This window comes from Cetorhinus maximus, chromosome 9, assembly GCF_964194155.1.
Source record: "Cetorhinus maximus chromosome 9, sCetMax3.hap1.1, whole genome shotgun sequence".
In the NCBI taxonomy this organism is placed as follows: Eukaryota; Metazoa; Chordata; class Chondrichthyes; order Lamniformes; family Cetorhinidae; genus Cetorhinus; species Cetorhinus maximus.
The window spans coordinates 78600710-78624919 of record NC_135887.1 but is presented as its reverse complement, the minus strand read 5'-3'; the positions used below and the strand labels follow the sequence as shown (position 1 = coordinate 78624919).

The 24210-nt window shown below is 45.2% G+C and overlaps 1 protein-coding gene and 1 long non-coding RNA gene across 7 annotated transcripts in view; one reads left to right on the top strand and one right to left on the bottom strand.

The window, feature by feature from the left end:
- Positions 1-24210, top strand: part of LOC144684740 (potassium voltage-gated channel subfamily KQT member 1) — a 767141-nt gene that overhangs the window by 439522 nt on the left and 303409 nt on the right. The window lies entirely within an intron of this gene.
- Positions 5438-24210, bottom strand: part of LOC144684741 (uncharacterized) — a 108775-nt gene continuing 90002 nt past the window's right edge. For both annotated transcript variants that reach the window (XR_013577557.1, XR_013577556.1), the window contains exons 4-5: positions 23446-23571; positions 5438-5697 (exon numbers count right to left, since the gene is read on the bottom strand). This is a non-coding gene — a long non-coding RNA (uncharacterized LOC144684741). The remainder of the gene's footprint in view (positions 5698-23445; positions 23572-24210) is intronic.

Here is a 24210-nt window from a genome sequence, read left to right as displayed (position 1 = left end):
ACTGCCCAATTAAGGATGCTGGCATACCTGCAAGCGCTGTTGGCCCTCTGGTTGGGCTGGCAGCTCAGCAGCATCATCCATGGCGGTGCCCACTGCTGAGGCTGCTGCTTTGGGTTGAGGGCACCTGAATGGTGAGGCAATAGTGAGGCGCCCTTGAAGAGCAGGTAGGTTTTTTTGTGGGGAAACCAGGGCCAGTTAGCAAAGCCCTGGTGATAGGAGGTTGGAGGAGTTTGTGGTGTCTTTGCTGCCAAAGGACCCCTTCTCCAACCCTGGGATCCCACTGGGAGTGGGAAGTGATGCTTAATTTGGCCATTAAGTGGCTTAATTGGCCACCCAGTTGTGGCGGTGGGAAGACATTAGGCTCCCCTTTTGATGGCCTCCCCTATCATATTACCTGTCCTCCCACATTCCAACCTGTCATTAATAGGCTGGGAAAATTCAGCTCATGGAATTCAGCACAGAAGGAGGCCATTCAACCCGTTGTGTTCTTGCTGTCTCTCTGTGTCAAAGAACTCAAATAAATTAGCCAAACACGATTTACCTTTAAAAAGGTCTGTGCTACTTCCATTTATTAACCGATAGTTTTCCAAATGCCAATCATCCTGTCCCAGATTGATATCTATGAAAGATCCCCCATCACTGATGTTAGACTGACTGGCCTCTAATTGACAGATTAAGGGCAGAATTTTGCCCTCGGATGGCGTGCAGGCCCCACCGGCTTGGCGGCGGGCGGACAGCCGATCCCCGCCACCGAAACGGGGCCCGCTGCCATTTTGAGGGGGCGGGCCAATTAAGGCTCACCCAGTGGCCTGCCCGACAGGAAGCGCTTGTGTAGGGGGGGAGGGATTCCCCATCTGTCAAAGTGCGCTCTTTCGCGCGCTGCTCCCAGAGGCAAAGTCCTGTCTCAGGGAGATTCGTGAGAGGTAAGGAAACTCTAAAAATAGATAAATATTAAAATTGTTAACATGTCCCCCTCATGTGGCAATGTCACACGAGATGGGACTTGTTAATAATAAACACATAAAATTTATTAAATTTTTAAAAAACAGACATGAAACTTCATCCTGCCAGTGGATAAAGATAATAATCTGCAGCCCGCTGGGACTCCTGGCCTGCCCGCCAGCCTTAAGCTTGGACAAGCAGGTCTTTAATTATCTTAATTAGCCTGTCAATGGCCTCAATTGGCCATTGACAGGTCGGCGGGTGGACAGCTGATTTCGCTGTCCTCTCGCCTTCCTAAAAATTTAAAGGGACCGGGATGACGTCGGGGATCCCTCCCGAAGTCATCCTGTGTCATTTTCCCCTCAGCGAGCGGGCCCCGCCCCCAAATCGCTGAGGGGAAAATCCTGGCCTAAGTTTTCTTCGTTTTTGAACATGGCTTTAATTTTCACAATCCTACAATCTTCTGGCACTAGTCCCATATCTAAGGACAATTGGAGATTGTCACCAAAACCTCTGCAATTTCTGTCTTCACTCCCCTCAACAACATGTCTGGACATCCTGCCTGGGCTATGTGACTTTTCTACTTTGAGCGTGGCCAACATTTTAAGTGTCTCCTCAATTCATTTTTAACCTATCCAATTTTTTCTACCTCCTCCATTGACATTGGTATCATCATCTTCTTTAGTGAAGGCAGATGCAAAATTTCATTTACTACCTCATCCATGCCCTCTACCTCCATAAGAAGATCTCCTTTTTGGTACCTAAGCAGCTCCACCCTTCCTTTGGAAAGTTTTTTACGATATGATTGTAATATTGTTCTAGAAAACTCACCTGAATACATTCTAGAAATTCACTGCTTTACGACTTGAATTGTCCTGCTTTCTCTTACTCTATGCGAAAATTAAACTCTCCTATTATAACCACATTATGTCTGCCACACTCTGCCCAGATCTCTGTATTTATCTTTCTCCCAACTACATTACTGCTATCTGTAGACCCTCCTACCAGAGTTTTGCATCCTTTGCTGTTCCTAAACTCGACCCATACGTTTTCCAGTGCCCAATCACCCTTAGCCCTACAACACTCCAAGCTATGCATCCCCTCTAATTCTGGCTTTTTCTATATCCCTAGTTTTAATTGATCTGCCATCTCTGCCAAGGCCCTAAGCCTGGAATTCCCTCTCTAAATCTCTCCACTTCTCTGTCCCTCTTGCCTTCTTTAAAACACTCCTTAAAATCCATCTCTTTGACCAAGCTTTTGGTGATCTGACTTAATATCTCCATACATCGCTCAGAGTCAAATTTTGCTTTATGATGCTCCAGTAGCATATTTGGATATTTTTATTATTTTAAGGATGCTATATAAATACAAGTTGTTGTTAGTAAGATCTCTTCTTTCTACTGAGTAATCCTTTATCAATATTGCTCTCCCTCCCTCCCCCCGCCAGCCCATTTCTCCATTTCCCTCTCTAAAATTAATGTGTCATTGAGGAGTAATACTCCAACAAATTGAAAGAAGAAATATTAATTGCCATTTTCACCCACTGGCATGAGATTACCTCCCAGTGCCAGATGACATTCGCTAGTTGACATCATGTCAGTGGTTCTATTCCATGTTTCTGATAGGGTCAAACTTTCTTATTTAGTGTGTAACAAGATCTATGTTAGTTCCACATTGAATCTTTCATTAATAAGCACATCTCCTGACAGCTCTTGAGATTGGAACTCGCTGTTTTCAAATTCTTCCATGGCCTCAGTCTTTCCTATCCCTATACTCTCCTCCAGCCCTACAGTCCTCTTAGATATTCACACTCCTCGAATTCTGACTTCTTGTATGTCCTCAATATTAATTTTTCCATTATTCGTGGTCATGCCTTCAGATACTGAGTCAGAACTCAACCCCCTTATTCAAGCCTTGCAGTTAAATAGTTTGTTGTTCCATTCTAGCTGGATATCTAAGTGCTCTGTCCCGCAGCCATCTTGCGTCCCTGAATGCTGCCTCCCTGTCACTCAAACCATGTTCCCGACCTGGTGGTTCCCCCACCAGCCTCAGTTGATTCACATTGCCAAATCCAGTGTTCTTCTTGAATCTCCAGAGCTGAAAGCCTCCTACATAGCCTCTGCATTTAACATTGGAAAAGTCTACATCTATTTCACTGATGTCATTGTATATGTCAGGAAAAACAAAGCTGTGAAATGGGGATAAAAGGAAGCACTTTGACAACAGGATTAATGGAAGTGATGTCTCTCTTACTACATAAAGTTGAGGCGTGTCAGTGTGGGGCGATGACTTCCTGCTCTATTTCTGGTACAGGCATACCACATGGGGTGAGTAATGAAAGAATCTTCTGAGATGACCTGAATAGGAATAGAAGAAAAAGCGCCAAAGTCTTTTGTGTGGGTGTTGACCAAATGATATCATCAGGATCTCTCAGACGCTGTCTCATACTCTCTGTGACCAATGGGCGGAACATAGAGGCAGGAAGGGAGCTGATGTCATGCTTGGCACTCAGCATGGTTGATTATTGTTTGATAGCAGCTCAATCATCATGAAATACCTGAGGCAGAGCACTAGCTATGCTACTGAGCGGGTGATTACAGGACAGGTGATTGAGAGAAAAATGGCTAAAACAGAACCCACTCAAATCATACATTAATATTTCATCTCAGACCTAGCTTTAAAATGATTCCGACATTCTGGAATGATGCACACATCAATAACTAAATCACAGCAGTTCGCATGTACTTGGACGGCACCTTCCAAACCCATGATCTTCGCCATCTTGAAGGACAAGGGCAGCAGACTCAAGGGAACACCTGCAAGTTCCCCTCCAAGTCACAAACCATCCTGACTTGGAACTTGTTCCTTCACTGTGACTGGTTAAAACTCTGGAACTCCCTCCCTAACAGCACTGTGGGTGTACTGACACCAGGTGGACTGCAGTGGTTCAAGAAGGGGACTCACCGCCAATTGATGGTAATTAGGGATGGGCAACAAATGCTGGCCTTGCCAGCGATGCTCACATCCCATGAATGAATAAAAATAATTGGTTTAAGCTTCAATAGAATTTTAGAGAGTGAATTTTTTTTACCCCCTCACTGCTTTTTAGCGAAGTACATTGTTCTCGTTGAATATTTAAAGATTACAAATTTTTACCATGATAAAGGCACTATATAATGCAACTCATTGTTGTTGTGGAATAGGCGAAATGACTCTCACTGAGTTGCCTAAAATCACTGTTGTCAAGCAGTTTTTTAAAAATTTGGTTACTCAAAAGATTTTATGCTGGATTTTATGGCCTCTTGTGCCACTTCCTTTTTGCTGGATGATCCTTAGGGGGCCAAGCCGGAACTAATATTTGGGGATACAATCTTCCTCTCCCTTCTCCCCTAGCTGCTGCATGGCATGCCCCACAGTTTAACATAACCCCTACTTATTTATAGGAGGGAGCAAACAACTGGCTTTAATAAGGGCAAAACACAATCCCCTGTAAAACACCCTGACTGAACACTAGATGACAGGGTTGCCTGTTAGGTCTTGGCATGCATAGTTGAAAGGTCGGGGGAGCGGGCCTCTGAGAGGTGCCCGTTCTTGGAACTTGCTGTTCAAAATACCTCTGGAGCAGCAGCAAAAGCTGCGGAGAGCAATTTCTCAGGCAAGGTGGGGAGATTACACCTCCGAGGCTTATCACAGGAATCCTGGACTTCAGGACAACTGGTCCTGGTGGAGGCTTTGGCACAATGCCCACCTGTTCCCCAACACAGCTTGCAAAAGAAGTGTTGATAAAGGTAGAAAAAGGTTAATTCCTTGGTCAGTGCTTAGTTAACCCAAGCTCAGCCAGGGGACAACAGGGGTATTTCTGGGCTAGAGACTGGAAAAGCAGCCATGGTTCCTGCTGCTAGTGTCGACTCAGTGAGCCTCACTGAAAAAGGCAAGTGCGTAGATACCAAACAAGATCTTGATCAGATGTAGTTGTGATTCATCCCTTGGTAGAATAGTAAACTAGCACTCATTATCTAGAGTCAAATGTAAGAATAGCTCTTTGGGCGAGGCACTGGTAGATTCTCCTGGAATTGTATCCCAAGATGAGTCATTCCCATTAAGAGAACAGGAAGCTGTAAAATATCCTGCCTGCCTGTACCTGTGTGGTAGTCACATTGATGCCTGTGAGCTACCAATCAGTCAAGCATCACTCTTAAAGAATTATGCTTCAGATTGCCTTCAAAATGTCACCCTTAAAACTAAGTAAGGCTCTGTATTTTCAGCTGGGTTATAGCCTCTATTACTTTTGCAATGATACTTGCCCCTCCTAATGTTACCTAGGAGTCACAGCCCTGAAACTATCCCAAACCTTTAAATTAATATTGTTCCAGGAACAATCCTTCTCTCTTTCTGGTGTATTGTTCACTTATGGACTGATATTTAAATTCTCTCTGTATCAAATTCTGTGCAGTAAGATCTCAATCAGCAATATTATAATGACCAGGTGGTTTACTTTATTGGGGTTGTTTTTGGGATAAATGTTGGCCAAGACATGGTGGGGTGTGGAATTCCATTTTGATTCGTGCTGTGAGAAGACAGGGTCCCAGTTTAATGTCTCTTCCAAAAGGTGGGACCTCCAACAGTATAGTATTTCCTCAGTACTGCACCGGGCTGTCAGCCTGGTGAGATGCTCGAGTCTCTGGGATAGAATTTGCATCTACAGCTTTCTGACGAGATGAGAGCACCACCACTGATCCAAGGCTGATATTTAATCTTAAAAAAATATGAATTAGAAATTTATCTATACCAATGGAAGCTCACAGCTGAATATCATGACATTAACTTTCCAAGGGGTATCATTTATTGGTGTGATTTTGGCTTTGGATGACAGTGTGAAATGGGCAATACCAAAGTCTATGGAAGTGAAAATCCAGAGCTTCTATTTCATGCAACCGAACCAATATCGGCTGTTTCACACTGATGGCCAAGGTCAAAATTACTCCCAGTGCCTTGGTATAGATAACCCACAGAAATTAGTCCATCTCTTGAGCAGGGTTAAAGTTAGGAAAGGAACCAGGGGTAATGGAGGAGATAGCAAACCAAGATCAAGTTTCGCTCTGCTTCGCAATTTCGAAAAGGCCTTTCCTTTGAAGCAGACTATTGAGGGTATTTAACAAAGGGATCCTTTTTGATCCAGGGAAGAATTAGTTTGAATGCTTTTCATCTTCATTGCCTACAGGCCAGTCCAACTGTGTAATTCCTTAGGCCCAAGTAACATTTTGTCAAGGATTGGCATGTTCAGTTCAATAATAAGTAAATGCAGCATTTTGTACCTATCTGAGAATTGAGTATTGGTGTATGCTGAAACTGACTGAAGCCCTTTCATCTTCCACCAGGATATGTCAGGGGGATGAGTAGGGATAAATGGACGAGCAGATTAAAGAGTCTTTTTTTGCCGCAGGAAGAGGGGGCGTTTTGTAGATTTTAGAGTAAGGTTGAGAAATGGTTGCTGTGGCAATGCTCACTGATGACAACATCTGCTTGTTCTCTCCTTTCCTTTTGTAAAGGAATGGGGGCTGAGCAGCTCGTGATGCCTATTTGTAATCATTCTAACTCGGGTTCGCTGAAGCTTAAGTCCTTCACTGCAGGGGAAGAAACAAAACTCGGCTTAGGTATTTATTTCCAATTGGAGATTTATCCTCAGAGGACAGAAATGTACTGGACCAGTAAACCTGGTCTGTCCAAAAGTGCCAACACTTCATTTTTAGTTCTGATCTTATATTGCTGGCCACAAGTTTCCCAATTCCATAGAATTACATAGGATGTACGGCACTGAAACAGGTAATTCAGCCCAACCATTTCCTGCTGGCATTTATAATCCACTCGAGCCTCCCCAACCTTTCATCTAACTCTAACAGCGTAATGCTCTGTCACAGGAATTCCCAAACAATTTTGGTCACGGACCCCTATTCAGATTTACCAACTTTATGTGTATCTCTACAGGCAGTTCCTTTTTTAACTACCCCTCTAACAACCTGGGGTTTTGTAAATCATTATAATTACACTTTGCAGGTATATGTCTATAATTATATATTTTTTACTTACCATTGATGTGATGGATGAGCTGGTTTTTTTGGAGCATAAGCACTTGAAGCCCCTCTTCACAAACCACCTCCCACCCGACTCACTCCCTCAGCAGCCTCTCCTCCCAACAACTCCTCCTCCCAGTCACTTACTCATACCCCCTGTTCCCACATCCCCTCCCCCCTAGTCACTCACTCACACTCCCTGTTCCAACCTCCCCTCCCCCCAGTCACTCACACCCCTTATTCCCATATCCCCTCCCCCCTAGTCACTCACTCACACCCCCTGTTCCCACATCCCCACCCCCCATGTCACTCACTCACACCCCCTGTTCCCACATCCCCTCCCCCCTAGTCACTCACTCACACCCCCTGTTCCCACATCCCCTCCCCCTAGTCACTCACTCACACCCCCTATTCCCACATCCCCTCCCCCCAGTCACTCACACCCCTTATTCCCATATCCCCTCCCCCCTAGTCACTCACTCACACCCCCTGTTCCCACATCCCCTCCCCCCATGTCACTCACTCACACCCCCTGTTCCCACATCCCCTCCCCCCTAGTCACTCACTCACACCCCCTGTTCCCACATCCCCTCCCCCCAGTCACTCACTCACACCCCCTGTTCCCACATCCCCTCCCCCCAGTCACTCACTCACACCCCCTGTTCCCATATCCCCTCCCCCCAGTCACTCACACCCCCTATTCCCACATCCCCTCCCCCTAGTCACTCACTCACACCCCCTATTCCCACATCCCTTCTCCCGTCACTCACTCACACCCCCTGTTCCCACATCCCTTCCCCCCAGTCGCTCACTCACACCCCTTGTTCCCACATCCCCTCCCCCCTAGTCACTCACTCACACCCCCTGTTCCCATATCCCCTCCCCCCTAGTCACTCACTCACACCCCCTGTTCCCACATCCCCTCCCCCTAGTCACTCACTCACATCCCCTCCCCCCTAGTCACTCACTCACACCCCTTGTTCCCAACATCCCCTCCCCCCGTCTCTCACTCAGCAGCTGCTCTTCCCAAAACCCCCGCCCCTCAGTCACTCACTCAGCCATCCCTCTTCGCACATCTCCTCCCTCCAACTGACTCACTCAGTAGTCCCCCTTCCCAAACTTCCTACCCCCTGCCCCTTTTTACCTATGTGAGACAGTTCTGCCTTGAAGGCATGGACCAGGTAGGTCATGTCCACCCAGTAGTTCAGTGACATGTGAGTCAAATAGCTGCCTCTCCCACTCGGACAATGTTTCGACTAGCAGCTAGTTCCCTCACACCACCGCCGCCGCCACTCAGGCTCATAAGCTGCCACTTGCCTTCCTGCCGCTCACTGCTCCTCCAATCATAGGTTCCCTCTTTCTCACGTTTGCTGGGATTAGACACAGTGGTGTCTCACTAGTGTGCCGGTTAGTGGCAAGAGTGGGAAACAACCTGTGATTGAATGAGCAGTGGGAAGGTGAGTGGCAGCGCATTAGCCTGAGACTAGAGACCCTTGCATTTGGGAGAACTATAGAGAGGGGGAGATGGAGGTCGGAAAAAAAATTTCATCCCTGAAATTCCATCATGACACAATTAAGAGAAAAGAACCCACCAGGAATATTGGCTGTACTTGCAGGAGTATGCGTGCCCCACTTTGGGAACCATTCTCTCACATTTTCTCCTTAATATGCTTATCTAGCTCACCCTGAATGCCTGTTTATTATTTGATTCAACCACTCACTGTGGTAACAAGTTCCACATTCTCCCCATCCTCTGGATAAGGAAGTTTATCTGAACTTCCTATATGACTTCTTGGCGATGACCTTATCTTGATGGCCTTTAAGTTTTGCTTTTCTCCATTAGTGGAAACGTCCTCACTTTCTAGGCTAACTAAACCTTTCATAATTGGAAAGATAGCTATTAGGTCACCCCGTCTTCTTTCAGAACAAAGAGACTTGGCCAGTTCATTGGTAGGTATACTCTCACACTTCTGGTATCATCCTGGCAAATCTTTTTTGCATCCTCTCCAGTGCCTCCATACCCTTCTTATAATGACAACCAGGACAGTATGCAGTTCTCCAATGGGGGGGCTTACCAAGATTCAATACATGTTTGCGCAACTTCTCTACTTTTCAACTCTATCCTTCTTGAAATAAGGTCTAGTGTTTGGTTTGCTTTTGCTATGATCTTATGAACCTGTGTCACCACTTTTAATGATTTGTACTTCCAGATCCTGCTGCTCCTCAAGCTCATTTAGATTCTTATTTTCCAAGTAATTTGCGGCCTCCTTTATTTTTCTTCCCATTTTCACCACTGAACCCTCTTACAGTGGTAACCCCAAGATTCTTTGTGCAGCGCCCATCCTGAAAACACAATGGAAGCAGTTTTATACTGACCACGCTTATTTCGTTAAAATATACAAAGTCCTAAGCACAAAGTTAGAATGTAGGGCCTGGAGGTTCACTCTGAATTGGTCAAACCAGCGCAAAAGATTATGGAATGTTGAGCTTATGTTCAGTAAAACTCAAGTTTCCATGATCTTTTGTGCTGGTTTAAATGTTATGACCCTAGAAGCTGCCCCTCCCCCTATAAAATAGATTTAATCACAATTGTGAGTTTCCGCTAGTTGGGCCCATTTACGAGCCTTCGGAAAGGCTCTTAAAATTAAACTTATTTTTAGGTGCACGAGCAATAATAGGCACCTTCTAAAATCTTTTAAATTATGACCTATTAAAAATTTAATACGAGACTGACTACAATACAACAATCAAACGAGTAAATGGCTCTGCAAGACATTATTTAAAGTTATTTAAAATCAGACTAATTAACAGGAGAAGAATAGACGCTGATGAAAAATGCTCTTTATGATAACCCCATTTTCAGGCGTATCGATAAAACTGAATATTATTACTCTTAAATGTTTTTGTTCATGGGATTTGAGTATGACTGGCAAGGCCAGCATTTGTTGCCCATCCCTAATCACCTTCGGGAAGGTGGCTGTAGTCGATGTGGCGTAGCTACACCCACAGTGCTGTTAGGAAGGAATTTCCAGGATTTTGACCCAGCAATAGCGAAGGAACGGCAATATATTTCCAAGTCAGGATGGTGAGTGCCTTGGAGGGGAACTTGCAGGTGGTGGTATTCCCTTACGTCTGCTGCCCTTGTCCTTCTAGATGGTAGTGGCTGTAGGTTTGGAAGGTTATGTCAAAGGAGCCTTGGCGCGTTGCTGCAGTGCATTTTGTAGATGGTACACTCTTTTACCACTGTGCGTCGGTGGTGAAGAAAGTGAATGTTTAAGGTGATGGATGGGATGTCAGTCAAGTGGGCTGCTTTGTCCTGGATGGTCTCAAGCTTTTTGAGCATTGTTGGAGCTGCACTCGTCCAGGCAAGTGGAGAGTATTCCATCACACTCCTGACTTGTGCCTTGTAGATGGTAGACAGGTTTTGGAGAGTCAGATGGTGAGTTACTCATTGCAGAATTCCCAGCCTCTGACATGCTCTTGTATTTATATGGCTAGTCCATTCAATTTCTGGTCAATGGTAATCCCCAAGATGTTGATGGTGGTGACTTCAACAATGGTGATATCATTGAACATCAAGTGGAGATGTTTCAATTTTCTCTTGTTGGAGATGGTCATTGCCTGACACCTGTGTGGTGAGCTGTTACTTGTTTAAATGCATGAAGCAAAGACAATTACATGGTAAACACTGTTTAATTGTGCTGGTTCATGGACTATTTTACGTTTGTGATCATGCAAATAAGTTTGAGCAGAAATTTGAAGTATGAAATTTATGTGGAAAACTGGTGCAATTTTGAGAGGAATTTGTGCCCAAATTTTTAACTGCGTGCAAAACACAAACTCTACCACCAGGTATTTTGTAATGCTGTGGTGATGTAAGCAACTCTGCCAGTGCTCTCTGGTTTTGTCTTCTTGGCCCCCATGCTAGCTGGCATTGTCAGAGGTTCTTTCTCCAGAGACACTACCCCCACTTTTCCAATACTCTTCTATAAAAAACTACCCTCACTATCCTTTCAAACTGCACCCTATTGCAATCTCCTTTTCCTCTCCAAAGTCTTTGACTATGTCATCACCTTTCAGATGCATGCCCTCCAATCAGGTATCTATCTCTAACCAAAATCTCAATTAATATTTTGGCTGTAGTTGTTCCTCCTCAACCTCTTTTCATACATCTCGCTACATCTTTGACAAAGTTGACCACACCATCTCCCTCTTGTAGACCAGCTCGGTGGGAATTCCTTCACTTCATTCCACTCTGACCAATCTGATCTTAGCCAAAATAGCTCCAATAATATAGAAAGTGAAGTATACTATTTAGCCCCTTGAGCTTGGTCCACCATTCAATGACCGAGCGTTGGGGCAGGATTTTGCCCTTGGCAGGGGTGCTCGGCGGGGACAGGTGGGAGTGGTCAGGAAGCTGACTGCCGCCTGTGATCAGCTCCGCACCGCTATTTCACACAGGCAGGCCAATTAAGGCCTGCCCTGCATGGATCGCGAGCGGCAGTGCTGAGTGATGCCCGTGCGGGCGGGGGGAGGAGGGAGAGCCGGGCCATGTGTGAGTTCACGCACGCACAAGAAAGAGTGCTTCAATCTCCCTGAGGAAGCTCCTTGCCTCAGGGAGATTGAAGCGCTGAGTAAAAAAAAAATGAAGAGAATACAAATTTAATAAAACATGTCCCCTCATGTGACATGTTTATAATTCAAAAATAAAGTTTTTATTTAATGTTTATTTGCTTTAGGAAACCTCATCCCACTCATGGATGAGGTTTCCTAAAAAGTGTAAAGGCCGCTTGGCCTTTTCACCTGCTTGCCAACCATTAGGTTGGATGGGCAGCGTAAATTTGAATTTAATTAGATTGTTAATGGCCTTAATAGGCTTTTTAATTGTTGGTGGGCTTGCAGCCAACTCTGGTGCACGCCCACAGAACAAAATATCACATGACTGCGCGGTGACTTTGGAATACACGCCCGACGTCATTATGCGTCATTTTATGCTCGGGCATGTCGGGCACGTGCCCGCACAACCAGCGTAATATTCTGCCCAGCATCTTTCTGCTCAGACCATCCAGTTACAATAACAGTCGGGTCCCGGTGTGTAAAGTAGGTTTTTGGCATTAGAAAGACAGAAAGACTTGCATTTATTTAGCGCCTTTCATGCCCTCAGGAGAAGGTTTGAATTGTAGCTACTGTCATGTTGTCTTGTGGTTTTTTTAATTATTTCATGGGGTGTGGGCTTCACTGGCTGAGCCCATCCATTGATGCCCTTGAGAAGGTGGTGGTGAGCTGCCTTCTTGAACCCCTGCAGTTCATGTGGTGTAGGTACACCCACAGTGCTGTTAGAAAGGGAGTTCCAGGATTTTGACCCAGCGACAGTGAAGGAACAGCAATGTAGCTCCAAGTCAGGATGGTGAATGACTTGGAGGGAACCTCCAGATGGTGGTGTTCCCATCTATCTGCTACCCTTGTCCTTCTAGATGGTAGTGGTCATGGGTTTGGAAAGTGATGTCTAAGGAGCCTTGGTGAATTCCTGCAGTGTATCTTGTAGATGGTACACACTGCTGCTACTGTGCACCGGTGGTGAAGGGAGTGAATATTTATGGCTGAGGTGCCAATCAAACTGGCTGCTTTGTCCTGGATGGTGTCAAGCTTCTTGAGCGTTGTGGGAGCTGCACTCATCCAGGAAAGTGGGGAGTATTCCATCACACTCTTGACTTGTGCCTTGTAGATGATGGACAAGCTTTGGGGAGTCAGGAGGTGAGTTACTCGCTGCAGGATTCCTATCCTCTGACCTGCACTTGTAGCCACAGTATTTATAATGGCTGGTTCAGTTTAGTTTCTGGTCAATGGTCACCCCCAGGATGTTGATAGTCGGGGATTCAGTGATGGTAATGCCATTGAATGTCAAGGAGTTTGTTGCAGTGGCAGTGTCTCTACCTCTGAGCCAGAAGCTTCAGTTTCAAGTCCCATTCAGGGGCTTGATGGCCATAGAAGGTGCAATCATAACGCAGCCAAACGGATACTTATCAACCTGCAAATTCTTTCAACACGCCTATGAAAGGCGACAAGAGTGGGGGAGTTTCCTGGTCAGTCAGAACCTGTAGAAGCCAATGCCAAACCACTGAAGAAACTTGCCCAGCATAACCATGGACGAACGCATGGTTGTCAATGCCCTCTTAGGAGATGGTGCCTGAAGAGAGAAAGAAAGGGAACAAATGCAATCATCAATATGGTGCATAGCAAGGTCCCACAAGCTGCAGGGTGATAATTTTTTATTAAATATTGATGTTGTTTGTGAAAAATATTGGCCGCAAGATCTTGCAGAACTCCCCTGCTCCTTAAATTAGTACCAGGGGATCTTTTACATCCACCTGAATGAGATGCGATTCTTTTTTCATAACGTCATCCTGTGAATACTGCTTCCAGGTCAAGGAATCTGATGCGATCTCAGTACTGCACTAGAGTGTCAGCTTAGATTTTGTTTTCAAGTCCCTGGAGTGTGAATTAAGCACACAACCTGTCTCAGAAGTGAGAGTGATACCACTCAGCCGTGGCACAATCCCATATGCTCAGCGGAGCAGGCAAACATTCAGAGCTGTCAGTTGCCACAACCCCAGGTCACGGGCTGGAGAGGGGGTGAGAGTGGAGGAATTAACTTGGGCGATTTTCATTGCAGAGGTTGAAAGGGGGGTGAAAGCCATGTTCAGGATGTTCAGCCATGAAAGGGTTAACCGCAAGCAGTTTTGAAGTAGCTGACATTGAGCCTTTGCCACAGTGCCTCATACTCCCGAGAGAAGCTGTGACTCAGTAAGAGCTCACGGCTGAAAACAGGCTTGGCTGGAGAGGCAAATAAAAGAGCCCCTTTTCTTTTCACAGAGGCGCTCTCCGCAAACAGCACGTAAAGATTCTGCGTTAGATCACCCTTCGTCCTTGCAAATCCCAGCCAAGTGCAACCATCTGTGGTTATATTTAGAACATCTGTGATGAAGGAAACTCTCTTGTGCAGTGAAAGCATGCTTTGAAGAGCTGAAGTGAAATCGGAGTAAAATTGATCTTTTATCTGTCGTTAGTGACTTGATCAATGCTGGTGTACATAGTGGCACTACTGTACCCATCCATGTGGCTCTCTGCAGGGCACCATAATGTTTACTAACCTGGGACATGCAGACATCTAATGTATTCTGCGAATGCCAGACTGCCACAAAGCTGGGATTGTGACTGTGTTTCTAGTTTGCCCAGGTCACAATAGATTTTATTATCACCAAACCTGCTCGAATGAGTTTTTTTTTTGCTTTTTTTTAAAAGAGAAAAAGAAACTTTGATTTAATGCTTCAGTGCTTCTGAAGGACTGCAAATGAGCAAGTATGGTGGAGTTTGCGTTCTCTGGGCCTGTCCCTTTTTTTTCCAGGTTTTAATTAATGGCCATTTTAAGCTCTGACACACAGCACAGAAGCGGGGAACAGAGTGAAATGCTGTGATTAATGACTCCCAGGAAGTTGGGAAATTTTACTGAAAAGGCCAATCTTAATTTTGAATAAATTGGATCAGTTAAGGAACCTTTTGTTGTAAGGGGGCCTTTTATCCAAACGAAGTGGTGAATGGAAAGTTTTTCTTTGTTTAAAGAAAAACAAGATGTAGCTAATTTGATCGCATCTCTCACTGCAGCCACCGTTTGCGATGGATATCAAGTATGTGATATCAGGCAGTTCTAGCTTTGACACTAATCTAGAATTGATTATTATCTCTTTCCTGCTCTTTCATATTTGGCACCATGAAAACTCGCAGGTGTCCTTGCAGGATGTGCATGGTGACATTTTCTATTCTGTATACAAGCCCAGGCGGGCAGAACATTGAGCTTTTGTTCCAATTTTTTCCTTTTGTTTTCCTGGCTGAGGTGTGATGATACATCCCTTTAATGAAGCCTCCCTGTCTGGTTACACCTCCCACCTCTTGCCCTGTCAAAACCATTGGGGTAATGTTCTGTGGCACTTATCCAAAATCTCACTTTGGCCTGACCCCTACTCCCCTGTCACTTTCTCTTCCTTTGGGCATCTCACCTAGTTCCACCTCTCCTATCCCTAATTCAAAATCATCATCTCTACCACCCTCCCAAGTACAATAAAGATTTCCTCACCGAGATATCTTCACTGATTTCCTCCCTCAGCCTGTGCACCAGATGACTTCTCGTCTTCCGTGATTTCAACCTTCATCTCAACTCATCATGCTCTCCCTCCCCTGAGTTCACTGCCCTTGACCTCACCCTCACCTCCACCTTTGATGCTCTCATCCCCAATAAAACCATTATTTTCTCTCACCCTGTCCATTCCCCTACTGTGGCCTTCATCTCTGCTCCTTTAAGTCCAAAGGATGCAGACTTGAAAGGGTATGGTGGATAACTGGTTTAACCATCCTATTCCAGATCTGGCTGGACCACATAAAGCACTGCTCCCATTTGCTAAAACTGTTCACTATTCCAGGATCATCTTGGAATGCAAAGGTCCCTTGGCTTCTTTTCTCTACTGCAAACACCTCTTTCCTCTCCCCTCTAATCTCACCTCCAACAATAAGTGCGAGTAGCTGGTGGATGACTTTGTCATTAGGATTGAAACAATATGATCAGCTGCCTCTGCCCCTTCCCTCCCTTCCACTAGCCCACTGGGCTGAACTTCCTTTAATACATCCCCCTGCCCAAGCCCTGAATTCGCATCTTTCTCTAATTTCTCTCCTATCAACTTTCCTGCCCTCTCTGAGCTCATCTTGTTCATGAGACCCAACTCCTGCTTCCTCGGCCCTATTCCCACTAAACTGCTGACCACCCAACTTCCCCTCTTGGACCCCATGTTAATCAATATTGTTCATAGCTCTCTCTCTTCAAGAGTTGACCCTCTCTCCTTTAAATCTATTATTACCCTTCTCCTCAGAAAATCAACCCTTGACCCCTCTGTCTTTGTAAAACTACCAACCTGTCTCAAACCTCAATTTCCTCTCCAGGCTTTTTTTGTTTATTCATTTATGGGATGTGGGTGTCACTGGTTAGGCCAACCCTTATTGGCCATCCCTAATTACTCTTGAGAAGGTGGTGGTGAGCTGCCTTCTTGAACCGCTGCAGTCTATGTAGGTACACCCACAGTGTTGTTAGGGAGGGAGTTCCAGGATTTTGACCCAGTGACAGTGAAGGAATGATGATATCTTTCCAAGTTAGGGCGTGAGCGGCTTGGAGGGCAACTTCCAGGTGGTGGTGTTCCAATGTGCCTGCTGCCCTTGTCCTTCTAGATGGTAGTGATCGTGGGTTTGGAAGGTGCTGTCTAAGGAGCCTTGGTGAGTTTCTGCAGTGCATCTTGTAGATGGTATACACTGCTGTCACTGTGTGTTGGTGGTGGAGGGAGTGAATGTTTGAGGATGAGGTGTCAATCAAGCAGGCTACTTTGTCCTGCACTGTCAAGCTTCTTGAGTGTTGTTGGAGCTGCATTCATCCAGGCAAGTGGAGAGTATTCCATCACACTCCTGACTTGTGCCTTGTAGATGGTGGTCAGGCTTTGGGGAGTCAGGAGGTGAGCTACTCGCTACAGGATTCCTAGCCTCTGACCTGCTCTTGTAGCCAAAGTGTTTATATGGCTAGTCCAGTTCAGTTTCTGGTCAATGGTAACCTCCAGGAGGTTGATAGTGGGGGATTCAACGATGGTAATGCCATTGAATGTCATGGGGTGATGGTTAGATTCTTTCTTGTTGGAGATGGTCATTGCCTGGCACATGTGTGGCGCGAATGTCACTTGCCACTTGTCAGCCCAAGCCTGGATATTGTCCAGGTCTTACTGCATTTGGACATGGATTGCTTCAGTATCTGAGAATGGTGCTGAACTTTGTACAATCATCAGCGAACATCCCCACTTCTGACCTTATGATGGAAAGAAGGTTATTGATGAAAGCAGCTGAAGATGGTTGGGCCTAGTACACTATCCTGAGGAACTCCTGCAGTGATGTCCTGGAACTGACATGATTGATCTCCAACAACCACAACCATCTTCCTTTGTGTTAGGTGTGACTCTTTCCTCTCCAAAGCCTTTAAATATGTTGTTGCCTCCCATATCCATGCCCATCTTTTCTAGAATCCAGGTTTGAATCCCTCCAATCAGGTTTCTGCCCTTGCCACCGTACCTTAACAATTCTTATCAAAGTCACAAATAACATCCTTTGTGACAAAAGTAAACTATCCCTCTGTGACCTTTCTTGATGTGTCTGCAGCCTTTAACATGGGTGAGCCCACCATCCTCTCCAACACCTCTCCACTGTTGTCCACCTGCGAGGGACTGTTACCACCTAGTCCCACTCTTATCTATCTAATCATAATCAGAGAATCATTTGCAATGGCTTCTCTTCCCATTCATGCACTGTCACCTCTGGTGCCTCCAAGGATCTATCCTTGGCCCCTACCTAATCCACATCTACATGCTTCCCCTCAGCGACATCATCCAATGTTTGTCTTCACACACACTGACGACGCCAGCTTTACCTCACCATCACTTCTCTCAACTACTTGACTGTTGCTAAATTATCTGATGGCTTATTCAACATCCAGTACTGGATGAACAAAAATTCTCCCAATTAAATATTAGGATGATTGAATCTATTGATTTTGCTCCCCATTGAGGTGAGCTTCTATCCTCATATTTGTGCCATTGTGAAGACCACATATTCCCACTTCCATATCATCACCCAACTTTGTCCCTATCTCAGCTCAACTGTTGCTGAAACCCACATTCATGCCTTCATTACCTCCGGACTTGAACATTCCAGTGCACCCCCAGCTGGTTTCCCACATTTTGCCCTTCATAAACTTGAGGTCATCCAAAACTTTACTGCCCATATCTTAACTTACACCAACTCGCTTTCACTTATCTCCCCTTTGTTCACTGATGTACATTGGCTCTGATGAAGCAACGCCTTGATTTTAAAATTCTCAGCCTTGTTTATTCCTTCCATGACCTTGCCCCTCCCCATCACTGTAGTCTCCCCCAGCCCCACACCCGTCTTACTCAGGTGTCTAATTCTGGACTATTGAGCATCCCCGATTTTCATTGGTCCACCATTGGTGATCGTTCCTTCAGTTGCTTAGGCCCTAAGTTCTGGAATTCCCTCCCTAACCCTCTCCACCTCTCTATCTCGCTTTCCTCCTTTAAGATACTCATTAAAACATGCCTCTTTCAACCAAGCTTTTGCTCATCTGACCTAATATCTCCTTATGTGGCTCAGTGTCATATTTTGTTTTAATAATGCTGCTTCGGAGGGCCTTGAGATATTTTATTTCTTTGATGGTGCTATGTAAATATAGCTTCTTCTTGTTCATTTTACCACACTGCAGTTCCACACCCTCAACGCACAGTTCTTTATAACTGTGATGCAACACAAGCATGATACCCAAGCCTGAGGAACAACAGAGCCAAATGCAGTCCTGTTCTCATTGAACATCCACATGTGTGTATGTTCAGTGTGAGGGGGAGGAAGTCTCCCTGATTTCTCACCTCCTAGCCCATGAGCACAGAGACCAATTATACACTCACAACTACTATCCTGGCTGATATCAGCGAACTAAGTACAAGCCCAGAATTGAATTTGGTGCCGTCTGGTTTTCAGCAGACAGTGCTGTCAATTTGTGTCAGCCTCAGCTCAGTTTCTGAGCAAGAAGATTGTGGGATCCAGCTCTATCCCAGGGATTTGACACGTAATCTAGGCTGACATCTCAGTGAAGTACTGAGCATGTGCTACATGACCAGAGCTGTCATCCTTTGCATGAGATATTAAACTGAAGCTTCATCTGCCCTCTCAACTGGACTTAAAGGTTACATGGCACTATTTCAAAGAAGAGCAGGAATATTCTCCTGCTTTCCCGATACTTATCTATCCCCCAAACATTGCCACTAAAATAGATTATCTGGTTATTTATCTCACTGATGTTTGCAGGACTTGGCATGTGCAGATTACATTGCAATAGTGACAACATGTCAGTACGACTTCATTGGCTGTGAAGCCCTTTAGGATACCTGTGATCATGAAAGGTGCTATATAAATGCAGGTTCATTACTTCTGCTCAGTACGATGATGTAGAGCTCCTGTCTGCCATTTTCAGTTCTTTTTATCCTGCCTGTATGAATTTTTATTCACTTATGGGATGTGGGCCTCGCTGGCTAGGCCAGCATTTATTGCTCATCCCTAATTACCCTTGAGAAGGCGGTGGTGAGCTGCCTTCTTGAACCGCTGCAGTCCCTGTGGTGTAGGTACATCCACAGTGCTGTTAGGAAGGGAATTCCAGGATTTTGACCCAGTGACAGTCAAGGAACAGTGATATATTTCCAAGTCAGAATGATGAGTGGTTTGGAGGGGAACTTGCAAGTGGTGGTGTTCCCATGTACCTGCTGCTCTTGTCCTTCGAGATGGTAGTGGTTGTGTGTTTGGAAGGTGCTGTCAAAGGAGCCTTGGTGAATTCCTGCAGTGCATCTTGTAGATGGCACACACTACTGCTACTGTGTGTTGGCGGTGGAGGGAGTGAATGTTTGTGGAAGGGGTGCCAATCAAGCGGGCTGTTTTTTCCTGGATGGTGCCAAGCTTCTTGTTGGAGCTGCACTCATCCAGGCAAGTGCAGAGCATTCCATCACACTCCTGACTTGTGCCTTTTAGATGATGGACAGGCTTTTGGGAGTCAGGAGGTGAGTTACTCACCACAGAATTCCTAGCCCCTGACCTGCTCTTGTAGCCACAGTATTTATATGGCTAGTCCAGTTCAGTTTCTAGCCAATGGTAACCCCCAGGATGTTGATAGTGGGAGATTCAGCGATGGTAATGTCATTGAATGTCAAGGGGTGATGGTTAGATTCTCTCTTGTTGGAAATGGTCCTTGCCTGGCACTTGTGTCACGCAAATGTTAATTGCCACTTGTCAGCCCAAACCTGGATATTGTCCAGGTCTTGCTTCATTTAGACATGGACTGCTTCAGTATCTGAGCAGTCGCGAATGGTGCTGAACATTGTACAATCACCAGCGAATATCCACATCTTTGACCTTATGATGGAAAGATGGTCATTGGTGAAGCAGCTGAAGATGACTGGGCCTAGGGCCTACCCAAAGGAACTCCAGCAGTGATGTCCTGGAGCTGAAATGATTGACCTCCAACAATCACAGCCATCTTCCTTTGCGCTAGGTATGACTCCAACCAGCAAAGAGTTTTCCCCCTGATTCCCATTGACTCCAGTTTTGCTAGGGCTCCTTGATGCCATACTCAGTCAAATGCTGCCTTGATGTCAAGGGCAATCACTCTCACCTCACCTCTGGAGGTCAGCTCTTTTGTCCATGTTTGAACCAAGGCTGTAATGAGGTCAGATACCAAGTGATCCTGGTGGAACCCAAACTGAGTGTCAGTGAACAGGTTATTGTTAAGCAAGTGCCACTTGATAATATTGCTGATGACCCTTCCCAATCATTTTAGTGATGATTCAGAGTAAAATGATGGGGCAGTAACTGGCCGGGTTGGATTTGTCCCGCTTGTTGTATACAGAACCTACGTGGGCAATTTTACACTTTGCCGGGCAGATGCCAGTGTTGTTGCTGTGCTGGAGCAGGTTGGCTAGAGGCACGGCAAGTACTAGAGCACAAGTCTTCAGTACTATTGCCGGAGCCCATAGCCTTTGCAGTATCCAGGGCCTTCAGCCATTTCTTGATATCATGTGGTATGAATCAAATTGGCTGTAGACTGGCATCTGTGATGCTGGGGACCTCCGGAGGAGGCCGAGATGGATCCTCCACTCGGCACTTGTGGCTGAAGGTTGTTGCGAATCCTTCAGCTTTATCTTTTGCGCTGATGTGCTGGGCATCTCCATCACTGAGGATGGGATATTTGTGGATCCTCCTCCTCCAGTGAGTTGTTTGTCCACCACCATTCAAGACCAAATGTGGCAGGACTGCAGAGCTTAGATCTGATCCTTTGGTTGTGGAACCGCTTAGCTCTGTCTATCACTTGCTGCTTGTGCTGTTTGGCATGCAAGTAGTCCTGTGTTATAAATTCACCAGATTGACACTTCATTTTTAGATATGCCTGCTGCTGCTCCTGGCATACCCTCCTGCATTCTTCATTGAACCAGGGTTGATCCCCTGGCTTGATGGTAATGGTAGAGTGGGGGATATGCCGGGCCATGAGGTTACAGATTGTGTTTGAGTACAATTCTGCTGCTGCCGATGGCCCACAGCGTCTCATGGATGCCCAGTCTTGAGTTGCTAGATCCAGTGGTAGTGCCACACAACATGATGGAGGGTATCCTCAATGTGAAGACAGGACTTCGCCTCCTCAAAGACTATGCAGTGGTCACTCCTCCCAATCCTGTCTTGGATGGATGCATGTGCAGTACGCAGGTTGGTGAGGATGAGTTCAAGTATGTTTTTCTTTCCTGTTGGTTCCCTCGCCACCTGCCACAGACCCAGTCCTGCAGCTATATCCTTTAGGCTCGGCCAGCTCAGTTTGCGGTGGTGCTACTGAGCCACTCCTGGCGATGGACATTGAAGACCCCTGCCCGGACTACATTCTGTGTCCTTGTCACCCTCAGTGATTCCTCCAAGTGGTGTTCAGTGGAGGAGCACTGATTCATCAGTTGAGGGAAGGCAGTACATGATGATCAATAGGAGGTTTCTTTGCCTATTTTTGACATGATGCCATGAGGATTCCCAGGGCAATTTCCTCCCGACTGTATACCACTGTGCTGTGGGACAGGACATACCCAGGGATGGTGATGGTGGTGTCTGGGACAAAATCTGTAAGGTATGATTCTGTGAATATCAGGCTGTTGCTCTCCCAATTTTGGCCAAAGCCCCCAGATGTTAGTATGGAGGGCTTTGCAGGATCAACAAGGCTGGGTTTGCCATTGTCGTTTCGGGTGCTGAGTTAATCCTGGGTGGTCTGTCCATTTTCACTTCTTTTGATTGACTTTTTAGTGATTTGATACAACTGAGTGGCTTGCTAGACCATTTCAGAGTCAACCACATGTAGGCCAAACCAGGTGAGGATGGCAGATTTCCTTTCCTAAAGGGCATTAGTGAACCAGATGTGCTTTTACAACAGTCAACAATGGTTTCATGGTCATCATGAGACTTTTAATTCCATATTTTTATTGAATTCAAATTTCTACCATCTGCCGCAGTGGGATTTGAACCCAAGTCCCAGAGCATTACGCTGAGTCTCTGAATTACTATTCCAGTGACAATACCATTACACCACTGCTTCCCCAATGAATTGCTCTCTTGCAATAATTCCAAAATTTGAACCATCAGAGATGGGCCTGTGTTAATTTTTTTTTTAAAGGCATTGGCCCAGTTATAAAGGTGACACAAAATAGTAAGAAAATGACCAAGGAAGGTCATTTTGGATTTGTTTCCAAAGCTGAATGATTAAAATGGTCAAGGTCTAAATGACAGAGTTTTCTGCATCACATAGTAGTACATTGTGGCTTCTTGACTATCTAACCTCAAGCCGTTATTTTCTAGTCTCTACCATCATTGTCAGGTAAAATCTTTCTCGAGACCTGAATGTTCCAGGGATAAAGTAGCACTGAAAAATACTTAGGAAGACATATCCTGCACCCCAGCTCTGAGAGGCTTTCTGTGTACATGGAGAAGGGAATCATAAGTGTGGATTAAACTGCAGGGCAGTAGGATGCAAACTTATGCCCATAATCTTCTGTTCGTGGTTGCTGATTTTCATCTGCCATTGCTGCAGAGGAAGTGAGCTAAAATAGGCAGCCGGGAGGAGAGATAGCTTTTGTACAACCCTCTTCGGCTGTTTTCAAAGCAGTTTTGGCCTCTGGGGATTACCCAAGATTGGATGGGGAGAGGAAGGGTCAAACTCTTGCCTGGAACAGTGGCAGAAAGACAAAATAATTTCGAAACTAGAAGGAAGAGGCAAATCTCTCTTTCTTTTTATTTTATCAATAGACAGTCTTTATTTTACTTCTGCGGAACTTTTGTTTTAAATAAAGACCTTGTCATAGTAATTGAGTTAGAAGCCTTTCAAGATCTCAGCTGCATTAATGGAATCATTGCCCAGCATAAAATCATGGAATCTTACAGCACCAAAGAGATTCTGTGGCCTATCATGCCTGTGCCAGCTCCGTGGAAGAGCTATCCGATTAGTCCCACACCCACTGTTCTTTCCCTACAGCCTTGTAAATATTTCCTTTTTCAATATGTATCCAATTCCTTTTTGAAAGTTACTACAGAATCTGCTTCCATTCCACTTTCAGGTAGTGCATTCCACATCAGAACAACTCACAGCTTATGAAATATTTCTCCCCTACTCCCCTCTAGTTCCTTTGCCAATTAATTTAAATTTGTGTCTTCTGGTTGTCAATCCATCCAGCAGTGAAAACAGTTTCTCTTTATTTACTCTATTAAAACTTACCATAATCTGATATCTTTGCAGATAAGTGGAAGCCAGTATGAGTAAAGGAATTCTGAAGGAGGTAGGATGGAAGTATGTTTGCTGGGGAGTTTCCTGGATGAGTTCAGAGACACAAATTTTCTTGAGCTGTAATAAAAAATGAATTATTCTTCCAGTTTGCTTGTACGCATATTACAATTTCAACAGATTACCTCATGCCAAGATACAGTCTACTCTTACATCTTTTTGTAGGAGAACATAACATTCAGGTTAAGCACTGTGGATGTACCTACACCATATGGACTGCAGCGGTTGAAGAAGGCAGCATTCCAACACTTTCTCAAGGGCAAATAGGGCTGGGCAACAATTGCTGGCCTTGTCAGTGATGCTCACATCCCAAGCACTAATAAAACAATTACCTGATTACCAACACTGTGCAATTCATGAGTGCCTGCTGCTTTGTTTAAGTATAATTTAACAAGTCAATATTTAATATAATACGCTGCCTAGACTTGATATTTATTTAGAGATATTTTACAATCCTAAATCATTAACTAAGATTAACTAAGCTAGAGAAATGGAGCAAAGGCAGGTAAATGAGTCAAGATACAATCAGCAGTGATCAAATGGAACAGTGGAGCAAGCTCACACTTACATTTCTATAGTTCCTTCCACGACCGCAGGATGTGTAATCATTGTTTTAATTAACGAAATGAAGTAGCCACTTTTTACAGAGTAAGCTCCTAGAGACAGAAGTGTGATAATGAAGAGCTGAATGACCTCGTA